The sequence below is a fragment of the Muntiacus reevesi genome, chromosome 15, assembly GCF_963930625.1.
Source record: "Muntiacus reevesi chromosome 15, mMunRee1.1, whole genome shotgun sequence".
NCBI classification, from domain to species: Eukaryota; Metazoa; Chordata; class Mammalia; order Artiodactyla; family Cervidae; genus Muntiacus; species Muntiacus reevesi.
The window spans coordinates 1193442-1219668 of record NC_089263.1 but is presented as its reverse complement, the minus strand read 5'-3'; the positions used below and the strand labels follow the sequence as shown (position 1 = coordinate 1219668).

The 26227-nt window shown below is 53.1% G+C and overlaps 8 non-coding genes across 8 annotated transcripts; all 8 read right to left on the bottom strand.

Annotated features, from left to right (window-relative positions):
- Window positions 1–1364: 1364 nt before the first annotated feature.
- On the bottom strand, window positions 1365–1457 carry LOC136147577 (small nucleolar RNA SNORD116). The gene has a single exon (XR_010659243.1). It is a non-coding gene; the product is annotated as a small nucleolar RNA SNORD116 (small nucleolar RNA).
- A 2625-nt stretch (window positions 1458–4082) lies between these two features.
- LOC136147571 (small nucleolar RNA SNORD116) lies at window positions 4083–4174 on the bottom strand. The gene has a single exon (XR_010659237.1). It is a non-coding gene; the product is annotated as a small nucleolar RNA SNORD116 (small nucleolar RNA).
- Window positions 4175–6797: 2623 nt separating this feature from the next.
- On the bottom strand, window positions 6798–6890 carry LOC136147576 (small nucleolar RNA SNORD116). Its single transcript, XR_010659242.1, has one exon. It is a non-coding gene; the product is annotated as a small nucleolar RNA SNORD116 (small nucleolar RNA).
- Window positions 6891–9514: 2624 nt separating this feature from the next.
- Window positions 9515–9607, bottom strand: LOC136147575 (small nucleolar RNA SNORD116). The gene has a single exon (XR_010659241.1). It is a non-coding gene; the product is annotated as a small nucleolar RNA SNORD116 (small nucleolar RNA).
- Window positions 9608–12229: 2622 nt separating this feature from the next.
- Window positions 12230–12322, bottom strand: LOC136147645 (small nucleolar RNA SNORD116). The gene has a single exon (XR_010659306.1). It is a non-coding gene; the product is annotated as a small nucleolar RNA SNORD116 (small nucleolar RNA).
- Window positions 12323–16494: 4172 nt separating this feature from the next.
- Window positions 16495–16587, bottom strand: LOC136147574 (small nucleolar RNA SNORD116). Its single transcript, XR_010659240.1, has one exon. It is a non-coding gene; the product is annotated as a small nucleolar RNA SNORD116 (small nucleolar RNA).
- Window positions 16588–19267: 2680 nt separating this feature from the next.
- On the bottom strand, window positions 19268–19360 carry LOC136147641 (small nucleolar RNA SNORD116). Its single transcript, XR_010659303.1, has one exon. It is a non-coding gene; the product is annotated as a small nucleolar RNA SNORD116 (small nucleolar RNA).
- A 2718-nt stretch (window positions 19361–22078) lies between these two features.
- LOC136147569 (small nucleolar RNA SNORD116) lies at window positions 22079–22171 on the bottom strand. Its single transcript, XR_010659235.1, has one exon. It is a non-coding gene; the product is annotated as a small nucleolar RNA SNORD116 (small nucleolar RNA).
- Window positions 22172–26227: the final 4056 nt, after the last annotated feature.

The following is a 26227-nucleotide window of genomic DNA, read 5'->3' as shown; positions in this document are numbered from 1 at the left end:
CTGCCATAATGCAGGGCGTGGTTCACATTGAACTGCTCCTGCCTCAAGGGTCTCTCACCCAAATCTGAGGCGTCCAAGGCCTCGGCACACACAGGGCCAATCAGCAAGCAGGAAGACCCACAGGATGAAGGTTGGCAAAATGACCAAGTGCATACACATCACTAAGGATGCTTTCATGTATTCTTCAGAAGACCTGTCAGGGGAAGACCTTGGATGCCACAGGTCTCTGCCGTAGCGCCATGGGAGCTGCTGGCTCCTACAGTGAGGCACCGTGGGGATGCCAACCAATGACCCATCTCTTCCAGAACCACGGGCCTCCAAGGTTGATGCTTCATTGCCAGGGGGGCGAACACATTTCTGCGCTCAGGGCCGGCAGAGTGGCCCCAACCTTAGGGAACCTGGGTAATTCCAGGCCCAGGGGACAAATGGCGACCAAGGGGCATGTGAGCACAACACAGAACAACCCACAGGGCTGGTTGCTTGGCCTCTGTTACTGCAACTCTTCAAGGCACCAAAGAAACCCTTGGGGAGTCCTTCTACTGGCAGCAGGCCACCAAGGACACAAAGGTCACCTATCACCGAGCCTCCCAAGCACCAGCAATGCCCTCTCCTCTGTACCCAGCTGACGGCAGCGCCAAAAGGACCACACTATATCACTGAAAACAGAACGACAGTGCCTGCAGCCTCAGCAGTCATAACATCCCAGCAAATCACACTGCGCTTTTCCTCACCTGCACAACCATTCTTCTCTGGGCCTCTGGTCAACCTGCAGGAGCAATGCAGGCCTGTCACCACGACACAGTCCATGGCGCCCTCCAAGACTCAAGCAGGTGACAGGACTTGCAATTCAGGAACTGCCAAGGGCAGAAAGGAGGACTATTAACTTTCACAACTGCCACCGTTCCCCTAGGTCTCTGCAGCCGCTGCAGCCCACAGGGTACTCAGCAATCTCGCCGACCCAAAGGGCCGCAATGGCGACGGCCTCAGATCTCACCTGGGGCTCCAATCGGAGACCACGGAAGCTTCCTTGCATCAGAATCCACATCACGAGAGCCCCAGTGAGCACACTTGCAGCAGGAACCAGGACAAAATGCACCGTTCTCAACGAAGAGCTCACTGTCCCATGCCAGGATCTACTGCGACACCTACCACCCCCTGACAAGCCGGATGCCTCTTCTGCTCCTCAGTGCCCTTCACCATACCCCACATCCAAGAAGGCCGCTCGAACATCTGTACACGGCCCACCCTCAGATGGGAGCCTCGCAACTGCTGGTGACCTGGCTACCCCATGCATGTGTCTTACACCGTCAGAGAAGCCCTCTTGCTAACCTACCCACCCCTAAGCCCACGGAAGGCAACGTGCTGGACCTCAGTTTCGATGAGGAGACGGTAGTGAGTTCTCACTCATGTTGTTCAGATTTTCCAAGGAATGCATGAGAGGGTGTCGTCATCGATCCGAGCACGTGCTGGCTTGCTCCCCACCTCCACAGGGCAGGCAGCGCCGCTCCCAGGAGGAGCCAGTGACCTGGGAGTCCTCCAGCAGCCGGGGCAACTCAGAGCCCCCAGGCTTCTCAGCAAGAGGAACGGTCCCTCCGTACATACAGCCACTCAGGCAGTGCCAGGAAACCTGAAATTCACGACACGTCTTGGGGCAGGAGAAGCCGTACCGTGCTCGGTGATCCAAAAACAACTGGGCCGCCGCACTTCTTGCCGGACTCCCTTGCACCTCGAGCCACTGCCTCATGGGCGGGCCTTCGTCTCCTGGGTGATGGACAGCCATATCTGGCAACTGCGCCTGACAAGGGGACAGAAAGCACAGAAACACTTGAGGTGTCTACTTGGTCTCTCACTGGGTAACACTGATGCAGGTGTTTCATTGGGGGAAGGCCTGTATCTGCAACCCAACTACACTGATCACTTACAGACAACTGGTTACCTACCTTTCAAAAGAGCGCAGCAAATTAGGCTCAAGGTCATCAGGGGGTCTTTCTGACTCAGCATGCATGGGTGGCAGGGGATTCCAGGTGGCCTTCAGTGCCTGTGTCCCGGTTTACCAACAAGAATGCACTCTCGGCATTTTGGCTGTGTGTCCAGAAATAGGTCCGGGCAGCCAAGTCTCACAGCCCGCGTGGAAAGGCCCTGCCGTCTGAACACGCATGCCGTCTTCATGGAGCCCTGACCTCCTGTCCTCCCACGAAATGGGGGATGACACCTGGCATCTTCCTTCAGCCCCATGCAAAATTTCACTGAGGGGCCGTTGACATAGGCTCTAGGCTCCCAGTCTCCATGACCCATGATCTCTGGCCAAAGCACAGAGACCTGACCGCCCAAGGCCACCTTGCGGAGCGTCTGTGTGAATGCCACGGACCCTGAGACTGTAGCTACTACTACAGCTCAGGGGTCCTTGTCACAAGGTTCACCTCCACCCGAAACAGAAAAATTTCCCAGACGACTACACAGTACGGTGAACTTGGCACTAGGGCAGATACGGCCCAGCGCACCCTCGGATAGGAAGAGAAATCAAGGCATGCGTCTCTTCCTGCCAGTCAGTCCAATCACTGGGCGGCCTCTCCCCGAAAGTCAGGATGGGACCCGGACTTCCTCAGGTACCAGGATCCAGGGCTCACTCCCACAGAAACAGGACCCATTTCCTGTCTAGATTATCCTCAGATCCACACCCTGTAGGGACCAGGTTACTGACCACATCCTAGAGGAAGATGCCATAATGCAGGGCGTGGTTCACATTGATCTGCTCCTGCCTCAAGGATCCCTCACCCAAATCTGAGGCGTACAAGGCCTCGGCACACACAGGGCCAATCAGCAAGCAGGAAGACCCACAGGATGAAGGTTGGCAAAATGACCAAGTGCATACACATCACTAAGGATGCTTTCATGTATTCTTCAGAGGACCTGTCAGGGGAAGACCTTGGATGCCACAGGTCTCTGCCGTAGCGCCATGGGAGCTGCTGGCTCCTACCGTGAGGCAGCGTGGGGATGCAAACCAGTGACCCATCTCTTGCAGAACCTCGGGCCTCCAAGTTTGACGCTTCATTGCCAGGGGGGCGAACACATTGGTGCTATCAGGGCCGGCTGAGTGGCCCCAACCTTAGGGAACCTGGGTAATTCCAAGCCCAGGGGACAAATGGCGACCAAGGCGCATGTGAGCACAGCACAGAACTACCCACAGGGCTGGTTACTTGGCCTCTGTTACTGCAACTCTTCAAGGCACCAAAGAAACCCTTGGGGAGTCCTTCTACTGGCAGCAGGCCACCAAGGACACAAAGGTCACCTATCACCGAGCCTCCCAAGCACCAGCAATGCCCTCTCCTCTGTACCCAGCTGACGGCAGCGCCAAAAGGACCACACTATATCACTGAAAACAGAACGACAGTGCCTGCAGCCTCAGCAGTCATAACATCCCAGCAAATCACACTGCGCTTTTCCTCACCTGCACAACCATTCTTCTCTGGGCCTCTGGTCAACCTGCAGGAGCAATGCAGGCCTGTCACCACGACACAGTCCATGGCGCCCTCCAAGACTCAAGCAGGTGACAGGACTTGCAAATCGGTAACTGCCAAGGGCAGAAAGGAGGACTATTAACTTTCACAACTCGCACCGTTCCCCTAGGTCTCTGCAGGCGCTGCAGCACACAAGGTACTCAGCAATCTCGCCGACCCAAAGGGCCGCAATGGCGACGGCCTCAGAATGGACCTGGGGCTCCAATCAGAGACCACAGAAGCGTCCTTGCATCAGAATCCGCATCACAAGAGCCCCAATGAGCACATTTGCAGCAGGAACCAGGTCAAAATGCACCGTTCTCAGCGAAGAGCTCACTGTCCCATGCCAGGATCTACTGCGACATCTACCACCTCCTGACAAGCCGGAAGCCTCTTTTGCTCCTCTGTGCCCATTACCAGGGACCCCACATTCCAAGAAGGCCGCTCGAACATCTTTGCCGAACCACCCTCCGATGGGAGCCTCGAAAATGTTGGTGACCTGGCTCCCCCATGCATGTGTGTGACAGTCAGAGAAGCCCTCTTGCTAACCTACCCACCCCTTAAGCCCACGGAAGGCAACGTGCTGGACCTCAGTTTCGATGAGGAGACGGTAGTGAGTTCTCACTCATGTTGTTCAGATTTCCAAGGAATGCATGAGAGGGTGTCGTCATCGATCCGAGCACGTGCTGGCTCACGCCCCACATCCACAGGGCAGGCAGCGCCGCTCCCAGGAGGAGCCAGTGACCTGGGAGTCCTCCAGTAGCCGGGGCAACTCAGAGCCCCCAGGAGAGGAACGGTCCCTCTGTATGTACAGCCACTAAGGCAGTGCCATGAAACCTGAAATTCCCGACATATCTGGGGGCAAGAGAAGCCGTACCGTGCTCGGTGATCGAAAAAGAACTGGCAGAAACCTGGGCTACCCCACTTCTTGCCGGATTCCCTTGCACCTCGAGCCACTGCCTCATGGGCGGGCCTTAGGTTCCTGGGTGATGGACAGCCATATCTGGCAACTGCACCTGACAAGGGGACAGAAAGCACAGAAACACTTGAGGTGTCTACTTGGTCTCTCACTGAGTAACACTGATGCAGATGCTTCACTGGGGGAAGGCCTGTATCTGCAACCCAACTAGATCGATCCCATACAGAAAACGGGTTACCTACCTTTCAAAAGAGTGCACAAAACTAGGCTCAACGTCATGTGGGGGTCTTTCAGACTCAGCATGCATGGGTGGCAGGGGATTCGATGTGGACGTGAGTGTCTGTGTCCCGGTGTACCAACAAGAATGCACTCTCGGCAATTTGGCTCTGTGTCCAGAAATAGGTCCGGGTAGCCAAGTCTCACAGCCCGCATGGAAAGGCCCTGCAGTCTGAACACGCATGTCGTCTTCATGGAGCCCAGACTCCTGTCAATCCACGAAATGGGGGATGACACCTGGCATCTTCTTTCTGCCCCATGCAAAATTTCACTGAGGGCTTGTTGACATAGGCTCTAGGCTCCCAATCTCCATGACCCAGGTTCTCTGGCCAAAGCACAGAGACCTGACCGCCCAAGGCCACCTTGCGGAGCGTCTGTGTGAATGCCACGGACCCTGAGACTGTAGCTATTACGACAGCTCAGGGGTCCTTGTCACATGGTTCACCTCCACCCGAAACAGAAAAATTTCCCAGACAACTACACAGTATGGTGAACTTGTCACTAGGGCAGATACGGCCCAGCGCACCCTCGGATAGGAAGAGAAATCAAGGCATGTGTCTCTTCCTGCCAGTCAGTCCAATCACTGTGCTCCCTCTGCACGAAAGTGAGGATGGGACCTGGACTTCCTCAGGTACCAGGATACAGGGCTCACTCCGACAGAAAGAGGACCCCTTTCCTGGCTAGATTATCCGCAGATCCACACCCTGTAGGGACCAGGTTACTGACCACACCCTAGAGAAAGCTGCCATAATGCAGGGCGTGGTTCACATTGAACTGCTCCTGCCTCAAGGATCCCTCACCCAAATCTGAGGCGTGCAAGGACTCGGCACACACAGGGCCAATCAGCAAGCAGGAAGACCCACAGGATGAAGGTTTGCAAAATGACCAAGTGGATACACATCACTAAGGATGCTTTCATGTATTCTTCAGAAGACCTGTCAGGGGAAGACCTTGGATGCACAGGTCTCTGCCGTAGCGCCATGGGAGCTGCTGGCTCCTACAGTGAGGCAGCGTGGGGATGCCAACCAATGACCCATCAATTCCAGAACCACGGGCCACCAAGATTGATGCTTCATTGCCAGGGGGGCGAACACATTGGTGCTATCAGGGCCGGCTGAGTGGCCCCAACCTTAGGGAACCTGGGTAATTCCAGGCCCAGGGGACAAATGGCGACCAAGGGGCATGTGAGCACAGCACAGAACTACCCACAGGGCTGGGTGCTTGGCCTCTGTTACTGCAACTCTTCAAGGCACCAAAGAAACCCTTGGGGAGTCCTTCTACAGGCAGCAGGCCACCAAGGACACAAAGGTCACCTATCACTGAGCCTCCCAAGCACCAGCAATGCCCTCTCCTCTGTACCCAGCTGACGGCAGCGCCAAAAGGACCACACTATATCACTGAAAACAGAACGACAGTGCCTGCAGCCTCAGCAGTCATAACATCCCAGCAAATCACACTGCGCTTTTCCTCACCTGCACAACCATTCTTCTCTGGGCCTCTGGTCAACCTGCAGGAGCAATGCAGGCCTGTCACCACAACACAGTCCATGGCGCCCTCCAAGACTCAAGCAGGTGACAGGACTTGCAATTCAGGAACTGCCAAGGGCAGAAATGAGGTCTATTACCTTTCACAACTGCCACCGATCCCCTAGGTCTCTGTAGCCGCTGCAGCCCACAGGGTACTCAGCAATCTCGCCGACCCAAAGGGCCGCAATGGCGACGGCCTCAGATCTCACCTGGGGCTCCAATCGGAGACCACGGAAGCTTCCTTGCATCAGAATCCACATCACGAGAGCCCCAGTGAGCACACTTGCAGCAGGAACCAGGACAAAATGCACCGTTCTCAACGAAGAGCTCACTGTCCCATGCCAGGATCTACTGCGACACCTACCACCTCCTGACAAGCCGGATGCCTCTTCTGCTCCTCAGTGCCCTTCACCATACCCCACATCCAAGAAGGCCGCTCGAACATCTGTACACGGCCCACCCTCAGATGGGAGCCTCGCAACTGCTGGTGACCTGGCTACCCCATGCATGTGTCTTACACCGTCAGAGAAGCCCTCTTGCTAACCTACCCACCCCTAAGCCCACGGAAGGCAACGTGCTGGACCTCAGTTTCGATGAGGAGACGGTAGTGAGTTCTCACTCATGTTGTTCAGATTTTCCAAGGAATGCATGAGAGGGTGTCGTCATCGATCCGAGCACGTGCTGGCTTGCTCCCCACCTCCACAGGGCAGGCAGCGCCGCTCCCAGGAGGAGCCAGTGACCTGGGAGTCCTCCAGCAGCCGGGGCAACTCAGAGCCCCCAGGCTTCTCAGCAAGAGGAACGGTCCCTCCGTACATACAGCCACTCAGGCAGTGCCAGGAAACCTGAAATTCACGACACGTCTTGGGGCAGGAGAAGCCGTACCGTGCTCGGTGATCCAAAAAGAACTGGGCCGCCGCACTTTTTGCCGGACTCCCTTGCACCTCGAGCCACTGCCTCATGGGCGGGCCTTCGTCTCCTGGGTGATGGACAGCCATATCTGGCAACTGCGCCTGACAAGGGGACAGAAAGCACAGAAACACTTGAGGTGTCTACTTGGTCTCTCACTGAGTAACACTGATGCAGGTGTTTCATTGGGGGAAGGCCTGTATCTGCAACCCAACTACACTGATCACTTACAGACAACTGGTTACCTACCTTTCAAAAGAACGCAGCAAATTAGGCTCAAGGTCATGTGGGGATCTTTCTGACTAAGCATGCATGGGTGGCAGGGAATTCGATGTGGGCTTGAGTGCCTGTGTCCCGGTGTACCAACAAGAATGCACTCTCGGCAATTTGGCTGTGTGTCCAGAAATACGTCCGGGTAGCCAAGTCTCACAGCCCGCATGGAAAGGCCCTGCCGTCTGAACATGCATGCCGTCTTCATGGAGCCCTGACCTCCTGTCCTCCCACGAAATGGGGGATGACACCTGGCATCTTCCTTCAGCCCCATGCAAAATTTCACTGAGGGGCTGTTGACATAGGCTCTAGGCTCCCAGTCTCCATGACCCATGATCTCTGGCCAAAGTACAGAGACCTGACCGCCCAAGGCCACCTTGCGGAGCGTCTGTGTGAATGCCACGGACCCTGAGACTGTAGCTACTACTACAGCTCAGGGGTCCTTGTCACAAGGTTCACCTCCACCCGAAACAGAAAAATTTCCCAGACAACTACACAGTACGGTGAACTTGGCACTAGGGCAGATACGGCCCAGCGCACCCTCGGATAGGAAGAGAAATCAAGGCATGCGTCTCTTCCTGCCAGTCAGTCCAATCACTGTGCTCCCTCTGCTCGAAAGTGAGGATGGGACCTGGACTTCCTCAGGTACCAGGATACAGGGCTCACTCCGACAGAAAGAGGACCCCTTTCCTGGCTAGATATTCCGCAGATCCACACCCTGTAGGGACCAGGTTACTGACCACACCCTAGAGAAAGCTGCCATAATGCAGGGCGTGGTTCACATTGAATTGCTCCTGCCTCAAGGATCCCTCACCCAAATCTGAGGCGTCCAAGGACTTGGCACACACAGGGCCAATCAGCAAGCAGGAAGACCCACAGGATGAAGGTTTGCAAAATGACCAAGTGGATACACATCAGTAAGGATGCTTTCATGTATTCTTCAGAAGACCTGTCAGGGGAAGACCTTGGATGCCACAGGTCTCTGCCATAGCACCATGGGAGCTGCTGGCTCCTACAGTGAGGCAGAGTGGGTATACCAACCAATGACCCATCTCTTCCAGAAGCACGGGCCTCCAAGATTGATGCTTCATTGACAGGGGGGCGAACACATTGGTGCTATCAGGGCCGGCTGAGTGGCCCCAACCTTAGGGAACCTGGGTAATTCCAGGCCCAGGGGACAAATGGCGACCAAGGGGCATGTGAGCACAGCACAGAACTACCCACAGGGCTGGGTGCTTGGCCTCTGTTACTGCAACTCTTCAAGGCACCAAAGAAACCCTTGGGGAGTCCTTCTACTGGCAGCAGGCCACCAAGGACACAAAGGTCACCTATCACTGAGCCTCCCAAGCACCAGCAATGCCCTCTCCTCTGTACCCAGCTGACGGCAGCGCCAAAAGGACCACACTATATCACTGAAAACAGAACGACAGTGCCTGCAGCCTCAGCAGTCATAACATCCCAGCAAATCACACTGCGCTTTTCCTCACCTGCACAACCATTCTTCTCTGGGCCTCTGGTCAACCTGCAGGAGCAATGCAGGCCTGTCACCACAACACAGTCCATGGCGCCCTCCAAGACTCAAGCAGGTGACAGGACTTGCAATTCAGGAACTGCCAAGGGCAGAAATGAGGTCTATTACCTTTCACAACTGCCACCGATCCCCTAGATCTCTGCAGCCGCTGCAGCCCACAGGGTACTCAGCAATCTCGCCGACCCAAAGGGCCGCAATGGCGACGGCCTCAGATCTCACCTGGGGCTCCAATCAGAGACCACGGAAGCTTCCTTGCATCAGAATCCACATCACGAGAGCCCCAGTGAGCACACTTGCAGCAGGAACCAGGACAAAATGCACCGTTCTCAACGAAGAGCTCACTGTCCCATGCCAGGATCTACTGCGACACCTACCACCTCCTGACAAGCCGGATGCCTCTTCTGCTCCTCAGTGCCCTTCACCATACCCCACATCCAAGAAGGCCGCTCGAACATCTGTACACGGCCCACCCTCAGATGGGAGCCTCGCAACTGCTGGTGACCTGGCTACCCCATGCATGTGTCTTACACCGTCAGAGAAGCCCTCTTGCTAACCTACCCACCCCTAAGCCCACGGAAGGCAACGTGCTGGACCTCAGTTTCGATGAGGAGACGGTAGTGAGTTCTCACTCATGTTGTTCAGATTTTCCAAGGAATGCATGAGAGGGTGTCGTCATCGATCCGAGCACGTGCTGGCTTGCTCCCCACCTCCACAGGGCAGGCAGCGCCGCTCCCAGGAGGAGCCAGTGACCTGGGAGTCCTCCATCAGCCCGGGCAACTCAGAGCCCCCAGGCTTCTCAGCAAGAGGAACGGTCCCTCTGTCGCACAGCCACTCAGGCAGTGCCAGGAAACCTGAAATTCACGACACGTCTTGGGGCAGGAGAAGCCGTACCGTGCTCGGTGATCCAAAAACAACTGGGCCACCGCACTTATTGCCGGACTCCCTTGCACCTCGAGCCACTGCCTCATGGGCGGGCCTTCGTCTCCTGGGTGATGGACAGCCATATCTGGCAACTGCGCCTGACAAGGGGACAGAAAGCACAGAAACACTTGAGGTGTCTACTTGGTCTCTCACTGAGTAACACTGATGCAGGTGTTTCATTGGGGGAAGGCCTGTATCTGCAACCCAACTACACTGATCACTTACAGACAACTGGTTACCTACCTTTCAAAAGAACGCAGCAAATTAGGCTCAAGGTCATGTGGGGATCTTTCTGACTAAGCATGCATGGGTGGCAGGGAATTCGATGTGGGCTTGAGTGCCTGTGTCCCGGTGTACCAACAAGAATTCACTCTCGGCAATTTGGCTGTGTGTCCAGAAATAGGTCCGGGTAGCCAAGTCTCACAGCCCGCATGGAAAGGCCCTGCCGTCTGAACATGCATGCCGTCTTCATGGAGCCCTGACCTCCTGTCCTCCCACGAAATGGGGGATGACACCTGGCATCTTCCTTCAGCCCCATGCAAAATTTCACTGAGGGTCTGTTGACATAGGCTCTAGGCTCCCAGTCTCCATGACCCATGATCTCTGGCCAAAGTACAGAGACCTGACCGCCCAAGGCCACCTTGCGGAGCGTCTGTGTGAATGCCACGGACCCTGAGACTGTAGCTACTACTACAGCTCAGGGGTCCTTGTCACAAGGTTCACCTCCACCCGAAACAGAAAAATTTCCCAGACAACTACACAGTACGGTGAACTTGGCACTAGGGCAGATACGGCCCAGCGCACCCTCGGATAGGAAGAGAAATCAAGGCATGTGTCTCTTCCTGCCAGTCAGTCCTATCACTGTGCTCCCTCTGCACGAAAGTGAGGATGGGACCTGGACTTCCTCAGGTACCAGGATCCAGGGCTCACTCCGACAGAAAGAGGACCCCTTTCCTGGCTAGATATTCCGCAGATCCACACCCTGTAGGGACCAGGTTACTGACCACACCCTAGAGAAAGCTGCCATAATGCAGGGCGTGGTTCACATTGAACTGCTCCTGCCTCAAGGATCCCTCACCCAAATCTGAGGCGTCCAAGGACTCGGCACACACAGGGCCAATCAGCAAGCAGGAAGACCCACAGGATGAAGGTTTGCAAAATGACCAAGTGGATACACATCAGTAAGGATGCTTTCATGTATTCTTCAGAAGACCTGTCAGGGGAAGACCTTGGATGCCACAGGTCTCTGCCATAGCACCATGGGAGCTGCTGGCTCCTACAGTGAGGCAGAGTGGGTATACCAACCAATGACCCATCTCTTCCAGAAGCACGGGCCTCCAAGATTGATGCTTCATTGCTAGGGGCGCGAACACATTGGTGCTATCAGGGCCGGCTGAGTGGCCCCAACCTTAGGGGACCTGGGTAATTCCAGGCCCAGGGGACAAATGGCGACCAAGGGGCATGTGAGCACAACACAAAACAACCCACAGGGCTGGTTGCTTGGCCTCTGTTACTGCAACTCTTCAAGGCACCAAAGAAACCCTTGGGGAGTCCTTCTACAGGCAGCAGGCCACCAAGGACACAAAGGTCACCTAACCCCGGCCTCCCAAGCACCAGCAATGCCCTGTCCTCTGTACCCAGCTGACGGCAGCGCCAAAAGGACCACACTATATCACTGAAAACAGAACGACAGTGCCTGCAGCCTCAGCAGTCATAACATCCCAGCAAATCACACTGCGCATTTTCTCACCTGCACAACCATTCTTCTCTGGGCCTCTCGTCAACCTGCAGGAGCAATGCAGGCCTGTCACCACAACACAGTACATGGCGCCCTCCAAGACTCAAGTATGTGACAGGACTTGCAATTCAGGAACTGCCAAGGGCAGAAAGGAGGACTATTAACTTTCACAACTGCCACCGTTCCCCTAGGTCTCTGCAGCCGCTGCAGCCCACAGGGTACTCAGCAATCTCGCCGACCCAAAGGGCCGCAATGGCGACGGCCTCAGATCTCACCTGGGCCTCCAGTCAGAGACCACGGAAGTGTGCTTGCATCAGAATCCACATCACGAGAGCCCCAATGAGCACACTTGCAGCAGGAACCAGGACAGATTGCACCGTTCTCAGCGAAGAGCTCACTGTCCCATGCCAGGACCTACTGCCACAGCTACCACCTCTGCACAAGCCAGATGTCTCTTCTGCTCCTCAGTGCCCTTAACCAGGGACCCCACATTCCAGAAGGCCGCTTGAACATCTGTGCACGGCCCACCCTCAGATGGGAGCCTCCAAAATTTTGGTGGCCTTGCTCCCCCATGCATGTGTGTGACAGTCAGAGAAGCCCACTTGCTAACCTCCCCACCATTAAGCCCACAGAAGGCAACGTGCTGGGCCTCAGTTTCCGTGAGGAGACGGTAGTGAGTTCTTACTCATGTTGTTCAGGTTTTGCAAGGAATGCATTAGAGGGTGTCATCATTGATCAGAGCACGTCCTGGCTCGCTCCCCACCTCCACAGGGCAGGCAGTACCATTCCCAGGAGGAGCCCGTGACCAGCAGTTTTGGGAACTCAGATCCCCCAGCCTTCTCAGCAAGAGTAATGGTCCCTCCATATGTACAGCCACTCAGGGAGTCCTAGGAAAGCCAAAATCCATGACAAGTCTTTGGGCAAGGGAAGGCATACCATGGTTGGTGATCGAAAAAGAACAGGCAGCTACATGGGCCCCATGACACTTTTTGCTGGACTCCCCTGCACCTCGAGTAACCGCCTTACGGGCGAGGCTTTGTCTCCTCGGTGATGGATAGCCATACCTGACAACTTCACCTGACAAGGGGACAGAAAGCACAGGCAGGCTTCAGATGTTAGCCAGCTTCTCGCTAAGCAGTATCAATGCCCATGGTTCCCTGAGGGACGGCTTCTTCTGCTTCCCATCTGTAGTATCCCTTATGTACGACTGGATACCTATGTGTTGGCATGAGTGCAGAAAGTTAGGTTCATGTCATTGTGGATGTCTGTCTGACTGAGTGTGCAAGCGTTTCGGTGGACTTGATGTGGGTCTGAGTACTTGTGTTCTAGTGTACCAACAAGGATGTGCTCTCGGGATTCTGGGTGTGCCTCTGGAACTCTTTGTGTATTTCCGTGTCTCAGAGCCCCTATGCAAAGGCCTTGATGTCTGAGCACGCACGACTGCTCCAGTGAGCCCTGACCTCCCACCCTCCCACAAAATGGGGGATGACACCTGGCACCTTCCTCCAACCCCAATTAAAATTTCACTGAGGGGCTGTTGACATAGACTCTGGGCGATCTACATGACCGATCTACATGACGCATGCTGTTTGAGCAAAACACAGGAACCAGACCGCCCAAGGTCACCTTGCGGAGGATCCGTGTGAATGTCCCTTACCCTGTGTGAATTTCCCTATCCCAGTCACTATTACAGCTCAGGTGTCCTTACCACAAGTCCCACCTCCTCCCCGAAAAAGGAACCTTTCCAGAGAAGGCCTAGAGTGTGGTTAACTTGGCCTTGGGCCAGATACAGTCCACCATACCCTCGCAGAGCAAAAGAATACAGGGCATGCGCCTCTTCCTGTCCAATTAACCAGTCACTCTCTGGGGCTGTGCTGGAAACTGCAAGACAAGAGGTGGTTATCCTCGGGTTCCAGGACCCAGGGGTCACTCCCACAGAAATGGGGCCCCTTTCTAGGCCACATTATCCTCAGATTCACAGCCTGCAGGGCCCTGGGTGCCAACCATAGCCTAGAGGAAGTCCCCATAAAGCAAGTCAGTTCAGTTCAGTTCAGTCGCTCAGTCATGTCCAACTCTTTGTGACCCCAAGAACTGCAGCACACCAGGCCTCCCTGGCCATCGCCAACTCCCGGAGTCCACCCAAACCCATGTCCATTGCGTCAGTGATGCCATCCAACCATCTCATCCTCTGTTGTCCTCTTCTCCTGCCTTCAATCTTTCCCAGCATTGGGGTTTTTTCCAATGAGTCAGCTCTTTGCATCAGGTGGCCAAAGTATTGGAGTTTCAACTTCAGCATCAGTCCTGCCAATGAACATCCAGGACTGATCTCCTTTAGGATGGACTGGTTGGATCTCCTTGCAGTCCAAGGGACTCTCAAGAGTGTTCTCCAACACCACAGTTCAAAAGCATCAATTTTTCGTGGCTCAGCTTTCTTTATGGTCCACCTCTCACATCCATATGTGACCACTGAAAAAACCATAGCCTTGACTAGACAGACATTTGTTGGCAAAGTAATGTCTCTGCTTTTTGATATGTTGTCTAGGTTGGCCATAACTTTTCTTCCAAGCAGAAAGCATCTTTTAATTTCATGCAATCACCATTTGCAGTGACTTTGGAGCCCAGAAAAATAAAGTCAGCCACTGTTTCCACTGTTTCCCCATCTATTTGCCGTGAAGTGATGGGAACGGAAGCCATGGTCTTAGTTTTCTGAATGTTGAGCTTTAAGCCAACTTTTACACTCTCCTCTTTCCCTTTCATCAAGAGGCTCTTTAGTTCTTCTTCACTTTCTACCATAAGGGTGGTGTCACCTGCATAGCTGGGATTACTGATATTTCTCCCGGCAATCTTGATTCCAGCTTCTTCGTCCTCCAGCGCAGCGTTTCTCATGATGTATTCAGCATATAAGTTAAATAAGCAGGGTGACAATATAAAGCCTTGATGTACTCCTTTTCCTATTTGGAACCAGTCTGTTGTTCCATGTCCAGTTCTAACTGTTGTTCCTGACCTGCATATAGGTTTCTCAGGAGGTGGTCAGGTGGTCTGATATTCCCATATCTTGAAGAATTTTCCACAGTTTATTGTGATCCACACAGTCAAAGGCTTTGGCATAGTCAATAAAGCAGAAATAGATGTTTTTCTGGAACTCTTGTTTTTCGATGATCCAGCAGATGTTGGCAACTTGATCTCTGGTTCCTCTGCCTTTTCTAAAACCAGCTTGAAAATCAGGAAAATCACAGTTCACGTACTGCTGAAGCCTGACTTGGAGAATTTTGAGCATTACTTTACTAGTGTGTGAGATGAGTGCAATTGTGTGGTAGTTTGAGTGTTCTTTGGCATTGCCTGTCTCTGGGATTGGAATGAAAACTGACCTTCTCCAGTCCCATGGCCATTGCTGAGTTTTCCAAATTTGCTGGCATATTGAGTGCAGCACTTTCACAGCATCATCTTTCAGGATTTGAAATAGCACAACTGGAATTCCATCACCTCCACAAAGCAAGACTTCGTTCAAATTGAACTCCTGCTGCCCACCAGGGTGACTCACCCACATCAGAAGCCTCCAGCGGCTCTGCTCACACCAGGACAATCAGCACTCAGCAAGACCCACAGAAAGAAGGTAGCTTTGATTACCGCAACACTATGCCATTCCGTCTGGCACCTCATCTCCACCACGCCAGACCACCAAGTGCTCACAGATCACTAAGGCTGCTTCCAGGAAGGCTCCAGAAAAACAGGCAGGGGAAGACCTTGGATTTGCCAGGTTTCCCATCATCATGTCAGGGGAGCCAATGGCTACTACATTGAAGCAGCCTTGGTATGCCAACCAAAGCCGGATCTCTACCACAACCCTGGTCTTCCAAGGTTGATATATCACTGCCAGGGTGGTGAACACCTGGGTGGGATCTGGCCGTCTGGCTGACCCCATTCTTCAGGAACTCATACATCTTGCAAATTCCAGTCCCAAGGGCTAAACGGTGGAGCCAAGGGGCATGTGCACGTACCTTATTACTACCCACAGGGCTGGCTCCTAGGCCTCGTTATTGCAACTTTTCAAGGCACCAAAGATACAGTTTGAAAGACCTTTTTCTGGCATCAGGCCACAAAGGTCACAAAGGTCATCTATCACCGAGCCTCCCAAGCACCAGCAATGCCCTCTCCTCTGTACCCAGCTGACGGCAGCGCCAAAAGGACCACACTATATCAGTGAAAACAGAACAACAGTGCCTGCAGCCTCAGCAGTCATAACATCCCAGCAAATCACACTGCGCTTTTCCTCACCTGCACAACCATTCTTCTCTGGGCCTCTGGTCAACCTGCAGGAGCAATGCAGGCCTGTCACCACAACACAGTCCATGGCGCCCTCCAAGACTCAAGCATGTGACAGGACTTGCAATTCAGGAACTGCCAAGGGCGGAAATGAGGCCTATTAACTTTCACAACTGCCACCGTTCCCCTAGGTCTCTGCAGCCGCTGCAGCCCACAGGGTACTCAGCAATCTCGCCGACCCAAAGGGCTGCAATGGTGACGGCCTCAGATCTGACCTGGGGCTCCAATCAGAGACCACAGAAGCTTCCTTGCATCAGAATCCACATCACGAGAGCCCCAATGAGCACACTTGCAGCAGGAACCAGGACAAAATGTACCGTTCTCAGCGAAGAGCTCACTGTCCCATGCCAGGATCTACTGCGACACCTACCACCACTGGACAAGCCGGATGCCTCTTCTGCTCCTCAGTGCCTTTCATCATGGACCTCACATTCCAAGAGCCGCTCAACATCTGCACACGGCCCACCCTCAGATGGGAGCCTCGCAACTGCTGGTGACCTGGCTCCTCTATGCATGTTTGTGACACAATCGGAGATGCCCTCACTGCTAACCAGCCCCACCCTTAAGCCCACGGAAGGCAACGTGCTGGACCTCAGTTTCGATGAGGAGACGGTAGTGAGTTCTCACTCATGTTGTTCAGATTTTCCAAGGAATGCATGAGAGGGTGTCGTCATCGATCCGAGCACGTCCTGGCTTGCTCCCCACCTCCACAGGGTAGGCAAAGCCGCTCCCAGGAGGAGCCCGTGATCTGGGAGCCCTCCAGCAGCCAGGGGAACTCAGAGTCCCCAGGGTTCTCAGCAAGAGGAACGGTCCCTCCATATATACAGCCACTCAGGCAGTTCCGGGATACCTGAAATCCATGACACGTCCTGGGGCAGGAGAAGCCGTACCGTGCTTGGTGATCTAAAAAGCAATGGCAGCAACCTGGGCCTGCCACACTTCTCGCAGGACTCCCCTGCACCTAGAGTCACCGCCTCATGGGCAGGGCTTCGTCTCCTGGTGATGGACAGCCATATCTGGTAACTTTACCTGACTGGGGGACAGAAAGCACAGGCAGGCTTCAGATGTGTGCCCGGTCTTTCACTGAGTGAGATCAATGCGCATGATCCATGGCGGTAAGGCCTGTATCTGCCAGCCAAGTTTATTGACCCCGTACAGACAACTGGATACTTCTCTGTCACAAGAGTGCAGTTATTATGTTCTAGTGCCTGTGGGTGCATCTCTGACTGAGCAAGGTAGCGCGGCATTTGATGTGTGGTGTGTGCCTGTGTTCTGGCATAAAAATAAGGATGAGTTCTTGGCATTTTAGGTTTGCCTCGGGAACTCCTTCTGGGTATCTGTGTCTCAGAGTCCGTGTGCATAGGCGTTGGTGTCTGAACACACGTCCAGTCTACATGGAGCCCTGACCTCCCGCCCTCCACAAATTGATGGATGATGCTTGGCACTTCACCAGCCCCATGCAAAATTTCACTGAGGAACTAAAGACATAGGTTCTGGGCTCCCCATCTCCATGACCCATGCACTCTGGCAAAAGCACAGGGACCTGACTACCCAAATCGCCTTGCGAATATCTGTGTGAATGACATGTACCCTTAGAGTACCCTAGCTACCATTCCAGCTCAGGAGTCCTTGTCACAACTCCCACCTCCCACCCTAACAAGGAAAGTTTCCCAGAAAACCACACAGTATGGTGAACTTGGCACTGAGGCAGATACAGCCCACCACTCCCTCCAACAGTAAAAGAATTCAGGGCATGCATTTCTTCCTGCACAGTCAATTCAATCACTGTCCAGCCTCTGCCGGAAAGTGCAAGATGGGATCTGGTCTTCCACAGGTCCAGGATCTAAGGGTCACTACAACAGAAATGGGACCCCTTTCCTGGCCAAATGATGCTCAGATCCACAGCATGCAGGGCCCTGGGTACTGGCCACACCCTAGAGAAAGCTCCCAAAATACAGGGCTTGGTCCAAATTGACCTCCTCCTGACCCAAAGGATGACTCACCCACATCAGAAGCCTCCAGGTATTCTGCTCACAGAGGGACAGCCAGTACCCAGCAAGAACGACAGAAAGAAGGTGGGCTCTGACTAGGGCGACATCATGCGTTTCAGTCGCATCTCCACCACGCAACACGACCAAGGGCTCACAGATCACCAAGGCGGCTTTCAGGAAGACTTCAGAAGACATGCCAGGGGAAGACCTTGGATGTGCCACGTCTCTACCATAGTGCCCGGGAGGATGCTGGCTCCTACACTGGAGCACCATTGGTATGCCAACCAACGACCAATCTCTACTTCAGCCATGGGCCTTGAAGTTTCAAGCTTCACTGCCAGGGTGGCAAACACCTGGGTGGCATCAGAGCCGTTGCCTGGCCCCAACATTTAAGAATTCACACACTTTGTTAATTCCAGGGTCAGGGGCCAAATGGCAGCCAAGGGCCATGCGCACACAGTGCATTACTACCCACAGGGCTGGCTCCTTGGCTTCTGTGACTGCAGCTCTTCAAGGCACCAAAGATACGCTTGGGGAGTCCTTCTACTGGCAGCTGGCCACTAAGGCCACAAAGGTCACCTATCACCGAGCATCCCAAACACCAGCAATGCCCTCTCCTCTGTACCCAGCCAAGGGCAGCTCCAAAGGACCACAGTACGTATCATGGAAAAAATGACAGTGTCTGCAGCCTCAGCAGACATATTGTCCCAGGAAACCACACTGTGCATTTCCTCCGTGCACAACCATTCTGCTCTAGGCCTCTGACCAACCTGTAGGAAGAATGCAGGCCTTAGGCCACTTCACAGTCCACAGCAGTGTACAAGACTCAAGCATGTGACAGGAGTTGCAACCAGGAACTGCCAAGGGCAGAAAGGAGGCCTATTGCCTTTCACCCCTGCCACCATTCCCCTAGGTCCCTGCAGTTGCTGTAGCCCACAGGGCACCCAGGAATCTCACCAACCCAAAGGGTTGCAACGGCGAGGGCCTCATATCTCTCCTGGGGCTCCAATCAGAAGCCACAGAAGCTTATTGCTTTGGTTTTCATAGCATCACAGCCCCAACTAGTGCACTCACAGCATGAACTGGGAGGAAACACACCTTTCTGAGAGAAGAGCTCAATTGTCCAAGGCCAGGATCTACTGCGACACCTACCACCACTGGACAAGCCGGATGCCTCTTCTGCTCCTCTGTGCCCTTCACCATGGACCTCACACTTAAGAGGGCCGCTCAAACATCTGTACACTGCCCACCCTCAGATGGGTGCCTCGCAAATGATGGTGACCTGGTTCCTCTATGCGTGTGTGATACAGTCGGAGATGCCCTCACTGCTAACCAACCCCACCCTTAAGCCCAAGGCAGACAACGTGCTGGACCTCAGTTTCGATGAGGAGACGGTATTGAGTTCTCACTCATTTTGTTCAGATTTTTCAGGGAATGCATGTGAGGGTGTCATCATCGATCGGAGCACACGCTGGCTCGCTCCCCACCTCCACAGGGCAGGCATTGCCGCTCCCATGACGGGCCAGTGACCTGGGCGTCCTCTAGCAGCTGGGGGAACTCAGAGCCCGCAGGCTTCTCAGCAAGAGGAATGGTCCCCCTACATGTACAGCCACTGAAACAGTCCCAGGAAAGCCGAAATCCATGACACGTCTTGGGGCAGGGGAAGATGTACTGTGCTCAGTGATCCAAAAAGAACTGGCAGCAACCTGGGCCCACCACACTTTTTGCCGGACTCCCTTGCACCTGGAGTCACCACCTCATGGGTGGGGCTTCATCTCCTGAGTGACGGACAGTCACACTTGGGAACTTCCCCTGACAGGGAGACAGAAAGCACAAGCAGGCTTCAGATGTGTACCAGATTCTCACTGAGTAAGATAAATGCACATGCTTCATGGGGGGAAGGCCTGTATCTGCAAGCCAACTGTATCGATCCCATACAGACTACTGGATATATGTCTATCAAAAGAGTGCAGTTATTAGGTTCACACGTCTGTGGATGTCTTTCTGACTGAGGGTGCAAGGGTGGCGGGGCATTTGATGTGGTGCTGAGTGCCTGTGTTCTGGCCTACCAATAAGGATGAGCTCTTGGCATTATGGGTGTACCTGTGGAACTCATTCTGGATATCTCCATTTCTCAGAGCACACATAAGGCGGCTTTGGTGTCTGAACACGTGTGCCATCTCCTCCAAACCCTGACCTCCCACCCTCCCATGAAATGGGGGATGACACCTGGCACCTTCCACAAGCCCCATGCAAAATTTCACTGAGGGGCTGTTGACAGAAATTCTGGGCTCCCAATCTCCATCCCCAAGATCTCTGGCCAAAGCACACGGACCTGACCATCCACGGTCCCCTCACGGACCATCTGTGTGAATGCCACGTACCCTGAGACTACGCCAGCTACTACTACTGCTCAGGTGTCCTTGCCACAAGTCTCACCTCTTTCCTGAACAAGGAAATATTCCCAGACAACCACACAGTATGATGAAGTTGACCCGGGGGCAGATACAGCCCATCGCACCGTCAAAGAGCAGAATAATTCAGGGCATGCTTTCATCTCTTCATGCACAGTCAGTACAATCATTGTGTGGGCCTCCACTGGAAAGTGCAAGATGGGAGCTGGTCTTCCTGAGGTACCAGGATTCAGGGGTCACTCCCACAGAAATGGACCCCTTTCCTGGCCAGATTATTTTCAGATTCATAGCGTGCAGGGTCCTGGGTACTGACCACACCCTTTGGAAAATCTCCCAAGATGTAGGGCTTGGTCCAAATTGAACTCCCCCTGCTCCAAAGGGCAACTCACGCACATCTGAAGCCTCCAGGGGCTCTGCTCACACAGGGATTATCAGCACCCAGCAAGACCCACAGGATGCCCAGCAAGACCCACAGGAGGAAGGTGAGCTTTGACTAGGTGACAACATGCCATTCCGCCATGTCTCCGCCAGGCAAGACCTCCGAGTGCTCACAGATCACCAAGGATATATCCAGGAAGACTTCAGAAGACCCACCAGGGGAAGACCGTGGATGTGCCAGGTCTCCGCTGTAGTGCTATGGGAGCCGCTGGCTCCTACAATGAGGTAGCACTGGTATGCCAGTCAATGATCAATCTCTACCACAACCATGGCCCTACAAGTTGATGCGTCATTGCCAGGGTGGTGAACATCTGGGAGCCATCTGGGCCATCTGGCTGGCCCCAACCTTTAGGAATTCACAATACTTACTAATTCCAGGCTCAGGGGCCAAATGGGTCCAAGGGGCATGTGCGCAGACCACATAACAACCCAGAGGGCTGGTTCCCTGGCCTCTGTTACTGCAATTCTTCAAGGCATGAAAGATATACTTGAAGAGTCCTTCTACTGGCATCGGGCCAACAAGGCCACAAAGGTCATCTATCACTGAGCCTCCCAGGCACCAGGAATGCCCTCTCCTCTGTACCCAGATGAGGGCAGCTTCAAAAGGACCACAGTATGTATCACTGAAGAAACGACAGTGCCTGCAGCCTCAGCGGACATAACATCCCAGGAAATCACACTGCACTTTTCCTCACCTGTACAATCATTCTTCTCTGGGCCTCTGGCCAACCTACAGGAGAAATGCAGGCCTGGGACCACCTCACGATCCATGGCAACCTCCAAGACTCAAGCATGTGACAGGAGTTAAAATCAGGAACTGCCAAGGGCAGAAAGGAGGCCTATTGCCTTTCGTCCCTGCCACCGTTCCCCTAGGTCCCTACAACCGCTGCAGCCCACACGACACTCAGGAATCTCACCAACCCAAAGGGCTGCAACGGCGAGGGCCTCACGTCTCTCCTGGGGCTCCAATCAGAAGCCACAGAAGCTTATTGCTTTGGTTTTCATAGCACCACAGCCCTAACTAGTGCACTCACAGCATGAACTGGGAGGAAACACACCTTTCTGAGCGAAGAGCTCACTGTCCGATGCCAGGATCTAATGCGACACCTACCACCACTGGACAAACCGGATGCCTCTTCTGCTCTTCAGTGCTCTTCACCATGGTCATCTCATTCCAAGAGCCGCTCGACATCTGTACACAGCCCACCGTCAGACGGGAGCCTCACAAATGGTGGTGACCTGGCTCCCCCATGCATGTATCTGACACAGTCGGAGATGCCCTCACTGCTAATCAGCCCCACCCTTAAGCCCAAGGCAGGCAACGTGCTGGACCTCAGTTTCGATGAAGAGACGGTAGTGAGTTCTCACTCATATTGTTCAGATTTTCCAAGGAATGCATGTGAGGGTGTCATCATCGATCCGAGCACGTGCTGGCTCGCTCCCCACCTCCACAGGGCAGGCAGGGCAGCTCCCAGGAGGAGCCAGTGACCTGGGCGTCCTCCAGCAGCAAGGGGAACTCAGAGCCCCTAGGCTTCTCAGCAAGAGGAACAGTCCCTCCATACGTACAGCCACTCAGGCAGTCCCAGAAAACCTGAAATCCAAGACATGTCTTGGGGCAGGAAACGGCGTACCATGCTCGGTGATCACAAAAGCAGTGGCCCAGCACACTTCTCACCAGACTCCCCTGCACCTCGAGTCACTGTCTCATGGGCGGGGCTTCGTCTCCTGGGTGACGGACAGTCATATTGGGCAACTTCACCTGACAAGGGGACAGAAAGCACAGGCAGGCTTCAGATGTGTACCCAGTCTCTCATTGAGTGAGATCGATGTGCATGCTTCATGGGGGGAAGGCCTGTATCTGCAAACCAACTGTATTGATCCCGTATGGACGACTGGATATATGTCTATCAAACGAGTGCAGTTATTAGGTTCAGGTGCCTGTGGGTGCCTGTCTGACTGAGCGTGCAAGGGTGCAGGGCATTTGTTGTGGTGCTGAATGCCTTGTTCCGGTGTACCAACAAGGATGCACTCTCAGCATTATGGGTGTGCCAGGAGAACTCATTCTGGATATCTCCATGTCTCAGAGTCTGCATGCAAAGACCTTGGCATCTGAACATGTCTGCCATCTCCACGGAGCCCTGACCTCCCACCCTCCCATGAAATGGGGGATGACACCTGGCACCTTCCACAAGCCCCATGCAAAATTTCACTGAGGGGCTGTTGACAGAAGTTCTGGGCTCCCAATCTCCATCCCCATGCCCTCTGACCAAAGCACATGGACCTGACCATCCACGGTCCCCTCACGGACCATCTGTGTGAATGCCACGTACCCTGAGACTACGCCAGCTACTACTACTGCTCAGGTGTCCTTGCCACAAGTCTCACCTCTTTCCTGAACAAGGAAATATTCCCAGATAACCGCACAGTATGGAGAAGTTGGCCCCAGGGCAGATACGGCCCATTGCACCGTCAAAGAGCAGAATAATTCAGGGCATGCATCTCTTCATGCACAGTCAGTACAATCATTGTGTGGGCCTCCACCGAAAAGTGCAAGATGGGAGCTGGTGGTCCTTCGGTACCAGGATCCAGTTCCTGGCCAGTTTGTCCTCAGATCACCGCCTGCAGGGCTCTGGGTGCCGACCACACCCTATGGGAAAAGCTCCCATCATGAAGCGCTTGGTCCAAATTGAACTCCTCCTGCCCTAAAGGGCGACTTGCCCATATCTGAAGCCTCTGCGGCTCTGCTCACACAGGGAAAATCAGCACCCAGGAAGACCCACGGGAAGAAGGTGGGCTTTATTTATGGCAATACCACTCTATTCAGCTGTACACATCTTTTCCACCATGGTAAAACCACTGAGTGCTCACAGATCACCAAGGCAGCTTCCAGGAAGAATTTATAAAAGCCAGGGGATGACCTTGAATGTTCCAGTTCCTCTGCCCTAGTGTGATGGGAGCCACTGGCTACTACATTGTTACCTTACATTATGTTATGTTATGTTATGTTATGCTATGCTATGCTATGCTATGTTATGCACAAGCCTTGTTATGCCAACCGATTCCAAATCTGTACCACAGCCACGGGCTTCCAAGGTCGATACTTCATTATGAGTGTGACGAACACCTGGGTGCCATGTGGGCTGTCTGGCTGGCCCCATCATTTAGGAACTCATACATCTTGCAAATTCCAGCTCTAGTGGCCAAATGGGGGTCAAGCGGCATGTGCACATACTGCATTACCACCCACAGGGCTGGCTCCTTGGCCTCAGTTGGTATAATTCTTCAAGGTACCAAAGATATGCTTAGAGAGTCCTTCTTGCATCATGCCACCAAGGCCTCAAGTGTTACCTATGACTGAGCCCCCCAAACAGCAGTAATGCCCTCTCCTCTGTACCCAGCCAAGGGCAGCTCCAAAAGGACCATAGTACATATTGTTAGAACCACAATGACAGTGCCTGAAGCCTCAGGGGACAGATCGTCCCAGACAATCACACTGCACCTTTCCTCACCTGCACAACCATTCTGCTCTAGGCCTCTGGCCATCCTGAAGGAGGAATACATGGCTAGGGCCACTGCACAGTCCACGGTGGCATTCAGGACTCATGCACTGTGACAGGAGTTGCAATACAGCAACTGCAAAGGACAGAAGGCATATTGCTTTTTGCCCCTGCCACTGTTCCACCAGGTCCCACTACTGCTGCAGCCTACAGGCACTCAGGAATCTTACTATACCAAAGGACCTCAACAGTGAGGCCTTGTATCTGACCTGGGTCTCCAATCAGAAAGCACAGAATCTTCCACACTTCAGCTTCCACATCAGCAAAGCCACAGCTAGCCCACTAGCAGCTGAAACTGGGATGAAATGCACCTTTTCAAGCCAAGAGCTCACTGGGCTGAACGGGCCTAGGCCTGGTCTACTGAACAGGATCTAGTGCATGATCTCCTGTGAGGGTAATCAGCTGGCTGACTGTCAAGTCATAAAGGTGGCACTTCATGAAACCCCTGCAGATGGCTTTGATCCGGATATGTCCTGTTGAATAGGCAAAATCACAATATTCTGAGAAAGGATTAGAAAGACATAAAAAAAGAGAAGTAAAGATTACTGATAAAGGATGGTTACAGTCCAAGGATGATTGATTAATAATTTCTAAAAATGCTAAATGGAAAATTCTTAAGGGTTAGTTTACACTAGAGCTTTCCTAAAGCCTTGGAATTAACCAACTATGTAACTTAGCTCTCAGGTTTTCAACAGACATTTAAAAAATCCTGGGAGGTGACTCCTGACCCAGTCTCTGAGTCAGGCACACCACTGTTTCAGCCAGGAACCAAGGTCCTGATAAAGACTCTGGGGTCTGGGGCAGAGGTCCCTCAAGCCCTCTGGGAAGGCCTTGACCAGGTTAGTCTTCTTCTCTCACAGCTGCCAAAGTGCCCAGAATTGATTCATGGGTGCACCACACTAGAGTTAAGAGGAGTCACCTTGACCAGAACTAACTGATGTCATTTTATGCCTTTATTTTCTATGCTCTTTCTTAGTACTCTTCAGATGGGTTTGATAATCTATGTGCATCTCCTTATGCTGACTCCAAAAGTCCTGAGTCTGCCATCTGATCCTCAAGATAATGCCTTCCTTTCCGGGGCTCACTCCTACACTGCATTTCACAATAGGTCTAGCTGCTGGGTCTATAGAGTGCTTCCCTCTTCATCAGTGGAAGGCTTCCCATAGTAGGCATCTCCACTTCAAGCAAAGGACTTTCTCCAAGTTTGTGAATACCTTTGACAACAACAATCATATGTGATGCCTCTTCTTAATCTGATGACATCTAACAATCACAAGATGGACTGGTGCAACACTTTGTACCTTATCTACGGACATAATTTGACTTTTAACTTTGCTGATTGTTCTGTTTTTACTGTTTTCTCCCTCCTGTGTAATGGGATTTGTTTCTAGCTGCATGAAGGCTTTTAAGTTACAAATGGTTGCTCAAACTCCTGCAACTTCAGCGGCTTCCTCCAACTACTACTTGGGGCCTCTGGATCACAACCTCAATAGGAGGGTTAGCAGAATATGATGCCTCTCCAATTTAGTGATGATGCCCCTTATCAGCTTAGAAGCAGTTATGTAATGAGAATGACGCCCCTTTCCCTAAGCAAGATAATTCTCCTAAAAGAAAAGAAAAGACAGGAAGGCTAGGGGTCCCCAAATGGAGGAAATAGACTGCAAGGGCCAGACATTTTTTCTCTCTCTATCAAGTACCATACCAGGAGGAAACAAACTATAGGTGTCACATTTCTTCCTTTCTCTATACAAAATTAAAAGGTCTCTTTTAAAATTCAGTGTTGCCATGACAATAACTGGTTCCACCTGAATTTAACCTTCCTCAAACTTTCAGCTTACTAAAGGGTATTACTTATGGAAATATTTTTCTTAAGTTATGCTAAAGAACTATGTATTTATTCTTCACTCTGTATTTCTTCAC